This window comes from Rhipicephalus sanguineus, chromosome 2, assembly GCF_013339695.2.
Source record: "Rhipicephalus sanguineus isolate Rsan-2018 chromosome 2, BIME_Rsan_1.4, whole genome shotgun sequence".
NCBI lineage: Eukaryota > Metazoa > Arthropoda > Arachnida > Ixodida > Ixodidae > Rhipicephalus > Rhipicephalus sanguineus.
In genome coordinates, this window is record NC_051177.1 from 148751577 (window position 1) to 148765978 (window position 14402).

The 14402-nt window shown below is 50.0% G+C and overlaps 1 long non-coding RNA gene across 1 annotated transcript; it reads right to left on the reverse strand.

Annotated features, from left to right (window-relative positions):
* Positions 1–566: 566 nt before the first annotated feature.
* Positions 567–3504, reverse strand: LOC125757239 (uncharacterized). Its single transcript, XR_007415163.1, has 3 exons — positions 3401–3504; positions 780–840; positions 567–719 (listed from the first exon to the last, which is right to left on the reverse strand). It is a non-coding gene; the product is annotated as an uncharacterized LOC125757239 (long non-coding RNA).
* Between the last annotated feature and the right edge of the window lie 10898 nt (positions 3505–14402).

Below are 14402 nucleotides of genomic sequence, written 5' to 3' on the forward strand. Positions count from 1 at the left end.
CACTTTCGGGTTCATGTTGTGCTGTTTCCCACGTGTATGCTCAGTCTTTATGCCCTTTCCGGGACTGACAGTGGCAATTGACCTAAAAAGAAGAGACAATTCTGTTTAGCAGTCCAGAAGTGCCCAAATATTTTTAGATACAGCGTAACTACAAAAGAACCCACTTTAAGAATAGGCTTCTCTGCATACATCCATCTCTACTTACATTACGTTCACTTTAAATACAATATTGCCACATAAGTCTAAAATGAAACTTCTAACCTATCTAACACTAAAATTCGAATTTGTACCTTCTAATGCCTAAGTACTGACAGCCAGTATGTTTGTGGATACTCGCAAGCAGTATACTATAAAACAGGTAGCTTCTCATTGAAGGGATAATGGTTTAGTTTTAGTATTTTATTTCTAAACGCTTTCTTTTCCTTTTAATTAAATGAAGCCATCTCAATAAATAAAGGTATTTTATGTGAGAAATATACTGTACACTTTTTTTCAATGTAACCGGAAAGCTAGAGTTATCGACCAAAGTATTGTGCGCAAGATTTAGTTTCAGTCTCACCTATTAGTGAACTCCAGGGGAAGACTCTTTTGGGTAGGCAACGTTGACGCAAAGCGTGCCAGGAATAATATCTTGAACGCCTCTCTAGGACTGCATGCTTGCATGAGAGGAACGTTGTCAATTCAAACTGTGAAGGACTTCGCTGTCAGGAAACCACCACCTGCAAGTTGAAAATTTGGGTTCATAATTTACTCATATTTAGAAGGGGTGAATAGCATACCTTTCGCAAATATGAAAGACCAACTTGGCATTTCCTGAAGGTCATCATCCCAGATGGTATCCTTGAATAAAGAAACGAGCATTGATCGAATAAGTAGGCACGAGGCACAATAGAATTTGTTAATAACAGGAAACAGCGCGGGCAAACGGGACAAGAAAGTCCTGTCAGCCTTTCTTGTCCCGTTTGCCCGCGCTGTTTTTTGTTATGAAGCCAAGGCAACAAGCTCAAGCCCTTTTAAACAATTTGTTAAAACTGCATGTTTGCACATATTTTAACACTGCGTACTCTCAAACACTTTGATCGCCCCAGCGACGCTTAACAAAAAGCACAATGCAAGAAAAAAATAAAAAATCAGCAAGCGATTTTCAGGCTGCATTAGCACCGAATCTCTTGCCCTAAGTGGAAGTGAAATGGCGCATTTTGAAAGTGCTAGTCTGCACCTGCGATGGTTCGCTCTATTTTCGGTGTACAATTGAGCCCGGATATATCGAACTCGATGGAGATTGTGAAATAGTTCGATATATAAATAATTCGATATTCGAAATTGTGCTCGTAATAAAAACTTAGCACGTCTCTGACAAATGTGTGAACTTGCAAAAAGACGGCAAATTACCGATTGGCGTATCTAAAAGCAGCAACGTCGATAGGCACACGACGGTGATAATTGATTTAGTTGATGAGCAAAAAGCCGATCAGGTCAACGGGGCTCAACTGGCAGCACACGTGAAATGCGCAAGAAGGAAGAAGTGCTGAATAAAAAAAATTGTTGCAGTGGCTTAGCTCGGCTATGCCAGGATAACATAGCGTTAGCAAAGGTTCAGCTAATTATTATTGGCTTTCCTGAATGTCTAGGTTTAGCTTGATTATAATGCTTACTGCTGCTCCAATGACACACATACGGTATATGTATTATGTGGCACATGTATATTTATTTTGCCAGGCAACTACTTCGGGATCCGATGAGTTAAGCTTCTCCGCTCTTCTGCGCCGTTGAGCAGCATTTGCGCTCTCCTTCTCCATGGCTATACCACACTGGCAAATGCCAGTCAGAGGCGCTATCAAGCGGCTCCAGCGCAGTGTCAGACGGCGACTGCACAGCGAAGGGCGAAGGCGAATAGCTGCGCGCGCGCCGGCGCCAATACGTCTGCCACGGCTACGACGTCACTCCTCTGGAAAGCGCAGACCGGCGGCGGCGAGTCGCGCGCTGCAGCGGCGGAGTGCGCGGGAGGTGCCGGCTCCTGTGCGTGACATCACTGATCCTCGCGCATGCGCAGCACGGCTCTTGAGGAGCCACGAGAAATTGGCTCGGCTAGGCCGTTGGAGCTAACGCTACAAAAGGTCAGTTTGGTGCCGAGAAAGACATACCCTCTAGTCATAAGTAAGCGCTGTAGCCACATTCAAAATCCAGCGCCAAATCACGGCGCCGATACCTTCGACGGACCGCAAATTCATCAAAAGTCGCCATTTCTTCAAAGCACCCACCCTCCCCCCACGCCAGCGAAACTCGTGCAAGAACAGCCAGCGTGTTTCGAACAAGTAAGCGCTTACACTACATTCAAGATCCAGCGTCATATCACGGTGCCGATACTTTCGACGGAGCGCGCCTTCATCAAAGGCCGCCACTTCGAAGCACCCACCCTCCCCCCACACCAGAGAACGCACGGAAGAACAGCCAGCGTGTTTCGAACAAGTAAGCGCTTACACCACAACCAAGATACAGCGTCAAATCACGGCGCCGACACCTTCGACGGAGCGCGCATTCATCAAAGGCCGCCACTTCAAAGCACCCACCCTCCCCCCAAGCCAGCGAAACGCGTGCAAGAACACCCAGCGTGCTTCGAACAAATAATCGCTATTCAAGTTCCAGCGTCAAATCACGGCACCGATACCTTCGACGGAGCGCGCATTCATCAAATGCCGCCACTTCGAAGGGACGCCGGGCGTGCTCAACTGCGCATGCGTCAAGCCGACGTAGTGCTCGGTTTTCGCGTCAACGTAACGTGACGAACCAACGAACGTGGCGTCGCCAACTTCTGCTGACGCTGGTTGACGCGAACGCTGCGCTGGACTATAAAGGGCCGTTTATAGCGAGGCTGGCAAAGCAGAACAAAAAATCATGCATCATAATCTAAGGACGCACGCGATCTGCATAAATGGGACTCATTCCGCCAACGCCACATGACATGAACACATTCTTTGATGGCAACATTAGCGGCGCGCCTAAACTAACTTCTTACAGATAAGATAAAGGACGAACACATTGCAGTGTGACGCAATCTCGAGCACTCAACGCCTGAACTCGGCGTGCACGATAGTACGCTCTGCGCGGTAACAACGAAGCACACTGCGCAGACGGCGGCAGCCGTTTGGCACATTTCAAATGGCATTACTGCTCTGCTTACACCTCCTGCCGCACGGTTAATCGCAGCAGCACAGCTAAATACGACGTGCACTAGCAACCGACATTTCTACATTGGTTCAAAAAACGTTCATAACTGTGTATGGCTACAGGAGCCGTTGTCATCAAGCGCTACAGCAACAACATAATCACGTAACAGCACTTCAGTAACACAGAACAGAGTTCAGTAATCACATAAAGCAGCAAGAGAACTCTTACTCACCTGATGGACGAACTGTAACAAAGCGCAGTGGTTCAATGGCAGCAGACCGTCGACGAGCAAACAACGAGGAGCATCAGTTGGTCCAGTCCACAAAGAAGAAACTAGGCCTACGCAGCGTGAAATTTGAATCTGCTGCATTGAAGCGCGCCGAAAGCAAGGACCGCAACGTGTACAAATACGCATATTACTTGAAACAAAATTATTTGCTACCGTTGGCTTGCTTCCTAAAATATAAGCAATTTATTACTTGGTGCAGTCTATTTTTTAGTGTTGTTTTTTAAGTACTAAGAAACACGTGATCAATCGTCTGTAAAGCGCCAACTTTAAAGACAGAAATTCTCTGTTTTTTTTCAGGTACATATCTCTGTTAAGGGCAATTAACGGAAATTTTCTGTGTGACCACAGACATTTTCTGTAAATATGTCTGTACTTTTACACATATTTTTTACAGTGTAGCTCAGCAACAGGCCCTCTTGAACGTTTTGCTACTCTTTTGTCTCCATGAAACAATTAGAGAATGGAACGATTTCTTAATGATTTGAAACATTCATCTAATAACAAAAATATTACGTTCTATGCTATGATATCACTCCAGAATAATAACTGTGTTTGATTTCTTGAGGAACTTTGCGGGCCTTATTTATATGCAGTTCTTCAAGTAATATTGTAGTGTTTTAAGGTGTATTCATTATAAAGATGTTTATTGGCGGACGCTCGGCGAAGATGAACGACAGCGACAGTCAAGGCGGGGCCGACTCTGCGCGAGCTGCGCTCTGTCCGAAGAGGGCAGCCCACTAGAAGGGGCCGGAGAGGACGACCCACTTCAGGGTTCCAATAAGCTTCGCTACAATTACTCCGGGTGCGAAAAGGGAGCCGCCTGGCGACCTAAGAACTTGTCACAATGAGCGGGTCATGGTACGCCTTGAGGCGCTCCACGTTTACAATGTCGCGCCCTCGACGGCGCATGTCCGAGGATGGATCGATGGGTTCGATCAGGTAGTTTACAGGGGATGTGCGTTCAACGACACGGTAGGGGCCTTCGTATTTGGGCAGTAGTTTTGAAGAGAGGCCAGGTGCAGTGGTAGGGATCGAGAGCCATACGAGCGCTCCAGGGAGGAACGTCGGCTCAGAAGTGATTCTGTCACCGCTAATGCTCCTCTGCCGCTCTTGGTCATCCGTAGTGAAGGTCTTGGCAAGTTCGCGACACTCTTCAGCAAGTCGGGCGGTAGCAGAAATCGGCGCACACTCAGACCGATCCGGCTTGTATGGAAGGATTGTGTCGATTGTGTGCGAGGGGTGCCTGCCATACAATAAGAAAAAGGGAGAAAAACCAGTGGTGCTCTGAGCGGCGGTATTGTAGGCGTAGGTGACGAAGGGCAGAATGGCATCCCAATTGGTGTGATCGGCGGCGACGTACATGGAGAGCATGTCGCCGAGCGTACGGTTAAAGCGTTCGGTGAGGCCATTCGTCTGCGGGTGGTAAGCAGTAGTTTTGCGGTGAACAACGTTGCACTCCTTTAGGATGGCTTCGACGACTTCTGACAAGAAGACACGGCCTCGATCACTGAGCAGCTCCTGAGGTGGACCGTGACGTAGCATGAATCGGTGGAGCAGGAAGGAGGCCACATCGCGCGCTGTAGCCGCTGGGAGGGCGGCAGTTTCGGCGTATCGCGTGAGGTGGTCTACAGCGACGATGGCCCAGCGGTTACCAGCGGACGTCAGAGGAAGTGGCCCATACAAGTCGATGCCAACACGCCCAAACGGCCGGTCAGGGCAAGGTAGAGGTTGCAGACCTGTCGGCGACAGGTGCGTTGAAGTCTTGCGGCGCTGACAATCGATGCAGGAGCGAACGAACTTCTGCACGTAGCGGTACATCCCTCGCCAAAAGTACCGTTGGCGGATGCGGTGGTAAGTTTTCGATACCCCAGAATGTGCACACTGCGGATCAGAATGGAACGACTCGCATATGTCAGAACGCAGACTTCGGGGTATTACTAGTAGCCACTGGCGGCCGTCGCCGCTGTAGTTGCGTCGGTGGAGGAGGTCGTCGCGAACGGTGAAATGGTGGACTTGACGACGCAACGCGCGAGTGGGTGGTGTTGCCGACGGATCAGTCAGCAAGTCTATCAGTGAGGCAATCCAGCGATCCTTGCGCTGTTCGGTAGCGATGGTGTGAATGTCGATGGAAGAAACGGCAAGGGGAGACACTGAGCTGTGGGCACTGTCGTCAGGCAAGGGAGAGCGCGACAGGGCGTCGGCGTCAGCATGCTGGCGTCCGTTGCGGTACAGTACGCGGATGTCGTAGTCTTGCAGGCGAAGTGCCCAACGGGCGAGACGGCCTGAGGGATCTTTCAATGACGACAACCAGCACAGCGCATGATGGTCGGTGACGACATCAAATGGGCGACCATACAAATAAGGTCGGAACTTCGTAAGGGCCCAGATGATTGCCAGGCATTCTTTCTCCGTGACGGTGTAGTTGGTCTCGGCTTTAGTAAGCGTGCGACTTGCATATGCCACGACATATTCCGGAAACCCAGGTTTGCGCTGTGCAAGGACAGCGCCGAGGCCCACACCGCTGGCGTCCGTGTGTACCTCTGTAGGGGCCGCAGGGTCGTAGTGGCGTAGTATCGGAGGAGACGTCAACAAACGACGGAGCTTCGCGAAAGCGGCGTCGCACTCTGACGACCACGTATTGAGGGGCCCGTAGCTTCGTCAGCGGCGATATGATGGTCGCGAAGTTTCGTATGAAGCGCCGAAAGTAGGAGCATAGTCCTACGAAACTGCGCAGTTCTTTGACGGACGTAGGTTTGGGGAACTCTGTCACGGCCCGAAGCTTGGCTGGATCGGGGAGAATTCCGTCCTTGGATACGACGTAGCCTAGTATTGTCAGCTGCCGTGCTGCAAATCGGCACTTCTTTAGGTTCAGTTGTAGCCCGGCGTCACTCAAACGCGTCAAAACAAGCCGCAGGCGTTGAAGATGCGTGGAGAAGTCCGGGGCGAAAACGACGACGTCGTCGAGGTAGCACAGGCACGTGTGCCATTTCAAGTTGCGCAGAACGGTGTCCATCATGCGCTCAAAGGTCGCGGGCGCATTACACAGCCCAAACGGCATGACGTTGAATTCGTACAAGCCGTCGGGTGTGACAAACGCTGTCTTCGGTCGAGCGTCATCAGCCATGGGGACTTGCCAGTACCCTGAGCGCAAATCGAGCGATGAAAAGAATTCTGCTCCTTGCAGGCTGTCAATGGCGTCGTCTATTCGAGGGAGGGGATAAACGTCTTTACGGGTGATCTTATTGAGTCGTCGGTAGTCCACGCAGAACCGCACAGAGCCGTCCTTCTTCGCAACGAGAACGACAGGAGACGCCCATGGGCTGTTTGAGGGTCGAATAACATCGCGGCGAAGCATGTCTTCGACTTGCTCGTTAATTACACGACGCTCTGCAGGAGATACGCGATAGGGACGTTGCCGCAGTGGTGGTTGGGCGCCAGTGTCGATGCGATGCGTGACAGCAGACGTGCGGCCGAGAGAAGTTTGCGCGACATCGAACGAAGAACGAAATTCTTCCAACAGGCACAGAAGCTGGGAACGCTGGACCGACGTAAGGTTGTCAGCAATGGAGGAAGCAAACACGTCAGCGGGTGACGAGTCGGATGTGGTAACAGCACTGAGCGTACAGGAGCTGGCACAGTGCGTGTCACCCGGTGCGTCCATAACTTGTGCGTCTTCGAGGGCTTCCGCTCTGCCGAGACATTCCCCTCGCACCAACGTAACAATGTACGGGGATGGGTTCGTAACGAAAATATCGGTGTCGCCCTCAGTGACTTGCACGGTCGCAAATGGCACCAGCAAACCTTTCCTGGTGAAAACGCGGTCAGAGGGAGAAAGGAGTGCAACGGTGTCGGAGAGACCGGTGCAATAGACGGACACAGCCGTTGACGAGTTTGCAGGAACTGTTGTGTCGTCTTTGACGAGTACCTTGGTCGCAGCCGATGGACTATTCGCCGGCGTCAAATTGGAGAATGGTGAGAGCTCTATTTCGGCTGGTGCGCAACGAATTACGGCATCATGGCGAGCGAGAAAATCCCAACCCAGGATGACGTCGTGAGAGCATGAAGAAATGATGATGAATTCGACGGCGTACAGAGCGTCCTGAATGATGACACGGGCTGTACACACCGCTGTCGGGTGAATACTTTGGGCGCTGGCTGTACGGAGGGAGAGCCCGGAAAGCGGCGTCGTCACTTTTCGCAGTAGTCGGCTAAATTTAGCGTCCATAACGGATACGGCAGCTCCAGTGTCCACAAGGGCCAATGTGCGCACGCCATCTACAAACACGTCTACTACGTTCGATGGGCTTTGCTGAGGGCTTTGGCAGTTCGATAGCGTCGCAGCCCTTGCCTCTTGGACTGCGACGACTAGTTTTCCTGGTCGCGCGCGACCGGACGGGGCCGCATCGGTGACAGTGAGCGGCGTCTTGGGGACGGCGAACGGCGGGTAGATGGAGACGGGCGTGACGTCGGTGACATAGGCGGCGGCGGCTCGTAGTATGGGCGGCTGGACTGGCTGGTGACGGTCGATCCGAATCGAGGCGCCTGCATGCGATTGCAATAGCGGGCGACGTGACCTGCGCAACCGCACGCAAAGCAGATGGGGCGGTTGTCGGAAGTGCGCCATCGGCTTGCCGGGCTAGGTCCCATCCATGTCGCAGGACGCGATGGACGGGGCGGCTGCTGATATGACTGCATGGTGGGCTGCAGTCGTGGCGTATGGATGACGTCGGCGTACGCAGCCGGCACACTCTCTTCGAAGGCCTGAGGCCTTGCGACGGCTCCGGCGTAAGTATGTGGGGGAACCACAGGAATCGCTGGAGGCGGCCTGGCGACAACTTGCGCGTAACTGAGCGGCACAGTCGCCCGAGGGGGCTGGTGGTATTCCGGCATGACCTCTGCGATTTCCTGCTCAATAGCCCGGCGTAGGGGAGGCAGCAGTGTGCTCGACGGCTGTTCAACAGGCTGCGGGTGAGCGAAGGCCAGTAGAGAGAACTGGCGGGCAATCTCCTCGCGCACGAAGGACTTGATTTCGGCTAGCAAGACGGAGTGGTCCGAAATGGCCGACATGCCAGCGAGATCGGCGTCGCGTGATGGAGGTCGACGCGTCATCAGCCGCTGCCGGCGCAGCTCCAATAAGCTTCGCTACATCATGAATATTTGAATTCATGAATTCAAAAATTCAGAATGCCTTTTTTTGTTTCTATTGGTTACGTTTTGTCCACCGGCCACATCTCATTGCTTTCATGGCCGTCTATGTATAGTGCCAATAAATAAAATAAATAAATAAATAAATAAGTAAATAAATAAATAAATAAATAAATAAATAAATAAATAAATAAATAAATAAATAAATAAATATTACAAACAGCGTGTGCGTTGGACAACCGGGGCGAGAAAAGCGTGGAAATTTTTCTAATTAAGGCGCACGCTGAAACACCAGCTTATAACTTTCGCACGCGAAAGCAGGTTCACGGGGTATGCGCGTTGTTCAGCAATTAACGTGGCCAAACAGCACAAAGTTACGCACAGCGGTTGGTGTTACCACAAAGGGCACCGCTGTAAGCGGCAATCGACGCCGTTCTACGGACGACCTGAATCGTTTAGGCAAATTAACTTAGAAAATTCCGGACAGCAGAGTTCCTCTTTGAAAACGCTCGACGTTGAACGGGCACGCATTTTAAATACTTGTCTCGCTCGCAGACAGTCTGCAGCAATGGATGGAGAAACAGAGTGAGTGATTGAGTGAGAGAGAGAGAGAGAGAGAAGGGGGTTCACGACAGCTGACACAACAGCCGGAGACATCGTGCCCGACACGCCTGCCGTCGGCGGGATCATTGCCGTAAACCTTGGAAATTTGCTCTCGCCAGGATTGTAAAAGGCAGTACCGCGCGGTGCTGTTGCAACCAGATGCGACTAGCTGGTTCCTCGTGCGTGCAAACAAAGGACAAGATAACGTCATGACGATACGCTCATGGTCCTTGTAGTGCAGAAGCCGGTTTCATGAGGAGTGCAGCGAGAGATAGAGAGAGAGAAAGGACAGACAGGGACGTTATAGGAAATCTCAGGTTGGCATGCCTTCTACTCGGGAGGGCGAAAACCTTTATTGTACGAAGGATGAGTAACCTCCCTCGTAGGGCGGAGCTCTTAGTTAAGGGCCCCATTGGGAACACGGCTTGAAATAATGAAAGAGGAGAAGAGTCTATGACGACAATACAAAATAATTATGTCTATGGCAGTATCCAACTGTTACGCCGAAAGCACTTATTGTTGGGCAAGTTAGTGCTTAGATTGGTTGGGTAGACGCAAAATACATTTAATGAACAGTAAGAAAAGAAGCGCCACTTTAAGCGCTTCACTTCCCTTTTCTATCGTCCTTTTCACGCGATATGTGCTCTACGCCACTAGTCAAGCATACCTATCTAACAGACACCCAACAACACTGTCAATGCGCCGTATTTAGATCATAGCTGAATAGCTGAATACTAAATTTTTCCGCGCAAACTGAACAAGTACGAAGAACGCACAACTGACGGGCATGTTGCGCGTTCTTCGTCCTTATTCAACTTGCGCCGAAAAGTTTCTTCAATGAGCCAATACCTACTAGCTCAAGCCAAGATTATCCTATAGTCTTCAGATCTGTCTTTAGATCTGGCCAGTCTTTGGATCTAGCTAGTCCTTTATTTGGGCCCTGACGAGCGTCGACCTTCCTGCTGTCTCGTATCGTACGTCCACGGTGGCGCAACGCCTGTATAACGCCGCTGCCCGCCGACGGTTTCCGAACGCGTAAGCGTTATGATAAAGCCTGCATGGTATCTACAAGGGCGCTGTCGCCCGCTGCGTTGCGCCGTGGCGCATCCGCCTCTTGTTTCCGAACAACGTACGCGAAGCTCGAGCGCAACGCTTAACGTCGCTATCGCTGCTTTCAGCGTTTCGTCTTTCGGGCAAGGCTGCCAATTTGACTTTCCTGATCGATCGAAGCATCGATCAGTAAGACGTCTTCCGCGTCGAGCCTCTTGGAGGCAGAGGTCATTTTTTTTTAACCCTCGCACCTGCGCTTAGAGCAGTCATACATTATGCATACTTGACACCACTCATTGACACCTGTCGCTCGCCCACTGCGGTGCCCTTGTGGTTATGGTGCTCGACTGCTGAGCCGAAGGTCGCGGGATCGAATCCCAGCCGCGCCGGTCGCATTTCGATGGACGCGAAATGCTAGAGTCCCAAGTGCTCGGCCCAGTTAGTCGAAATTTCCGGAGCTTTCTACGACAGCGTCTTTCATAATAATAGAGTCGTTCCGGGATGCAAAACCCCAACAATTACTGACACCTGTCGCCAGCACAGGGACTGCGGGATTGCTTACGTCACAGATTGTGGCGTGTGAACGCTATAGCGGCAAGCTTGCGATAGCTTGACAAGGCTGGACGCTGAGCTGACCCGCAGCTCCATGTCAAAGATGCCTGCTCCCCCCTCCCCCCCTCCCCCCGCCAGCGAGGGGAATTGTGGTCTGTAGGCATCATGGGTTGTAACAGAAACGTCCAGTTAGCGCCATTGCGCTTGTGGTTTGCACAGCTAAAAACATTTTGCGCCGAATCTTTCCACAGTCAACAGTAAAGACATAACCTATATATAACGGGACAGTGTATAGGGGAAGTGTGAGGGGAGCGATGCATATTCATCGCTACCCCTCGAACCACTAAGCATGTTATAGTTTCTAATGCTTGAAGCTTTCCGAGTGCGCATGCTCTGCACGACTTGATCGTGTTTACGGTTTTAATTAGCCGCGTGGACACTGCTTTGCTTGAGCTTGCCAAAGCTCGGCGTGTAACGATTAGAAGAGCAACGAAGAACAGCGGGCCTCTACCGTGCAAAGGAATACGGAATACTACAGCGTGTTAGACCTCCCTGATTGGCCACATCGATATACGTCACTGCCCCCCCCCCCCCCCTCTACCTCCCCCTATGGGCAGGGCCGACGGCGCGAAGCTTGGCGACTAAAGCAAAAGGAATAGTATTCCGTATTCCGTGGGACGGTGTATAGGCCTGCAGATTGCTGGTACGAGGAACTTCGTCTCGTTTTTTTTTTTTTTTCCTTGCTTCCCAGCAGTGGCCGGAGACAGCGACGCTGGCGTGATATAAGAAACCGTTGTAGCGTCATCTGACTGGTGCGAGGTGCCCATGCATCCTCGCGCTTCGTGCTTCGCGCTGACCGTGGCCTTGACCGATACACGGTTAAGGACAGCGACGACGACGGTGGCGCGGGCCACCCGATACACGCGCTACTCGACGCGAGTACTTCATAAAAAAGAAAGGAAAAACAACATTAAAGAACTTGTTTCCTTCGGTGCAGGTTGGAGATCGAGCCGGTGTTTGTGTGTAGCGGCTTTCAGCTGATGCGAGGTCGCGTACACGCCGAGAATGGAGCTATTGAGAAAAAGGAGAAAAAAAAGAAGAGAGAAATAAATAAAGAAGAAACACAAATTAAGAGTGAAAGAGAAGAAGAAAGGCACACGTGTCCAGGCCAGCACAGCCCATACACCGAGCGGCTACTACACAAACTCGTAACTGTTGCATCGAGGAAAAGAAGAAAAAAACAACAATAAAAGTCGTTAGCTAATTTTTTTCCTCGTTCCGAGGGCAGGAGCAGCTTTCGCTCCGAAAGAACGACTTCCATACATGCTGCAATGGCGAAAATAAACAAACGAAGACGGATGCGAGAAAGAAAGAAAGAAAGAAAGAAAGAAAGAAAGAAAGAAAGAAAGAAAGAAAGAAAGAAAGAAAGAAAGAAAGAAAGAAAGAAAGAAAGAAAGAAAGAAAGATGGAAAGAAAGAAAGCGACGAAAATAATGCAGTGGACACCGCGGTGCGAAGAAAGATGCGGGGCTCATTTGCGAAATTGTATGTTTACTGCGTCCCCCTTCGAAGACACCGCGGCCGCCTCTGGCCGAAAGGAAAAGCCTTTGATGCCAAGCCAGCTGCCGCTGCAGGTTCGCGAGTTGGTTAATACAGTTGTCTACTGCTTGGGGCCACTGAATGCCGGCACCAGCTAAAAAGAAGAAGAAAGAAAGAAAGAAAGAAAGAAAGAAAGAAAGAAAGAAAGAAAGAAAGAAAGAAAGAAAGAAAGAAAGAAAGAATGAAGGTGGTCAGCAAAGAAAAGAAGGAGAGACGCCGAGAGAAGAGGCTTCAAGGACAGTGCGCGTTGAGTGTTCGCGCAGGATCTCGGCAAAAACGTGACCGGCGCTCGAAAAAGGGCCGAGTTCCCGCGCTCGCCGCATATGAGCCCACATTGCACGGGCACCTGTATGGGTGGCATCTCGCTTACTTTTGTTTTTTTTTTCTCTTTTGCTCGAGAAAAATAAAATGAAGGGAGCCTGCTTTGGAGACACCGAGTGAGGCTAGTATTTTAGGATGCTGGAAGCGCAATTCCCCGATTCCTTCGGTGTCGCCTTCTTGTACAAAGAGTTCGTTAGCTAGCGAGTTTCGATACTCCCTGAAAGGAAGAAAAAAAAAACAAGAATGAATTATAAAGGAGGTTGAGAGCTAGAGAACACTCGGATAAGAAAAGTACGGAAATGACGAAGACGAGAAACGGTGTTGCTGGTCGTGTATGAAATCAATATGAAAGCGAACGGAAGCACACGCTGCCACCTCATTTTGACGGCGTACAGTACTTTATGTGTCGCGTCGTTCGATATGAAAACCGAATAAAAATGTCGTTTGAGCCATGTTGGATATCTTGGCACGTTTTCGCTGAGCTCTCGTGTGTACAGGAGACAGAAGGCATAGAAGAGAAAGAAGAACAAGCCCTGAATATTTCTGCAAAATAATTTTGGAATTTGGCTTGAACTTGAAAGAAAATTTTCGTTAAGGGCACCGTCTCTGAGATTCAGCCGCAGAAATGTTTGCTGGGTTGTCGAGGAACATTTCTCGGAGTTCAACCTAATGCCTGAGTGAATCAAATATTTCCTTTTTGTTTTTTATGTATCTTCAAGCCATTGATTGCTGACCCATGTTGTCATTATTGCTTTTAACGCAGCAAATAATATATAGCAGTCCTGTAAACTTTTTATATTAACTTAAAGTAATCTCCTGAATTATTTTGCCGAGACTCCACAGTGGACTGTGGGCATCAGCCACGTGTTAGATAAACTTATTTTTCTTCGTATTATTTACGTGGAGAGGCAGGTCACTTCAGAGACGGATGCCACAATACCACGAATTTGTTATTCCACGAATAAAATAATACAATAGAAAAAGAAAAAAATAAACTATTCAAATGCGCTACATACAGGACACCCATTACTTGGCCAAGCCGCTGTATTGGAATGATGAGCCACCCTTACAAAGAAGAAGAAAAAGAATGCCGGTGCCCAAAGAAAGCCTCTATAGCCACAAGCAGCCTAGACAATAGCGCAGGATGTATAAGTTGTTCGCCCATCACATGCGTATGTTCTGAACAGCATGCAACAACAATGATGACGACAGCGAAATCTGAGTACGACGTCTTCCGCGAGGATCACGCACCCCGAACAACGACGTAGCTTTGAAAGCTCCGCTGGCTGAGCGAACGCCCTAGCAATCTCAACATGCTCTCGATGGCCCTCTTGCCATCCACTTCTTGTCCGAATATTTTATTTATATATTTTGTTTTACATCAACGCGATCGATCACACGCGCAAAAGCTCAGCAGCTGCTGCTGGTACGGTGCTTCAAAAGCCGGCGTCCCCTGAGCTCGTCAGTAAGACGCTCGGCACTGGGCACCATTAAAAGGAATGGAAACGAACGCCCTCGTTAGGCAAAATACCCGCTCGCGCGCGAGGTAGGCAAAAGGTAGGGATTAGAATAAAAAGAAAGAAAACTGCAATGAAAAGGGCAGGTGCCAACATCTTGGGCGCATGGCAGTTGCCCCTGTGGACTTGTTAATGCACTGCGCGAAAAAATCACCGCTA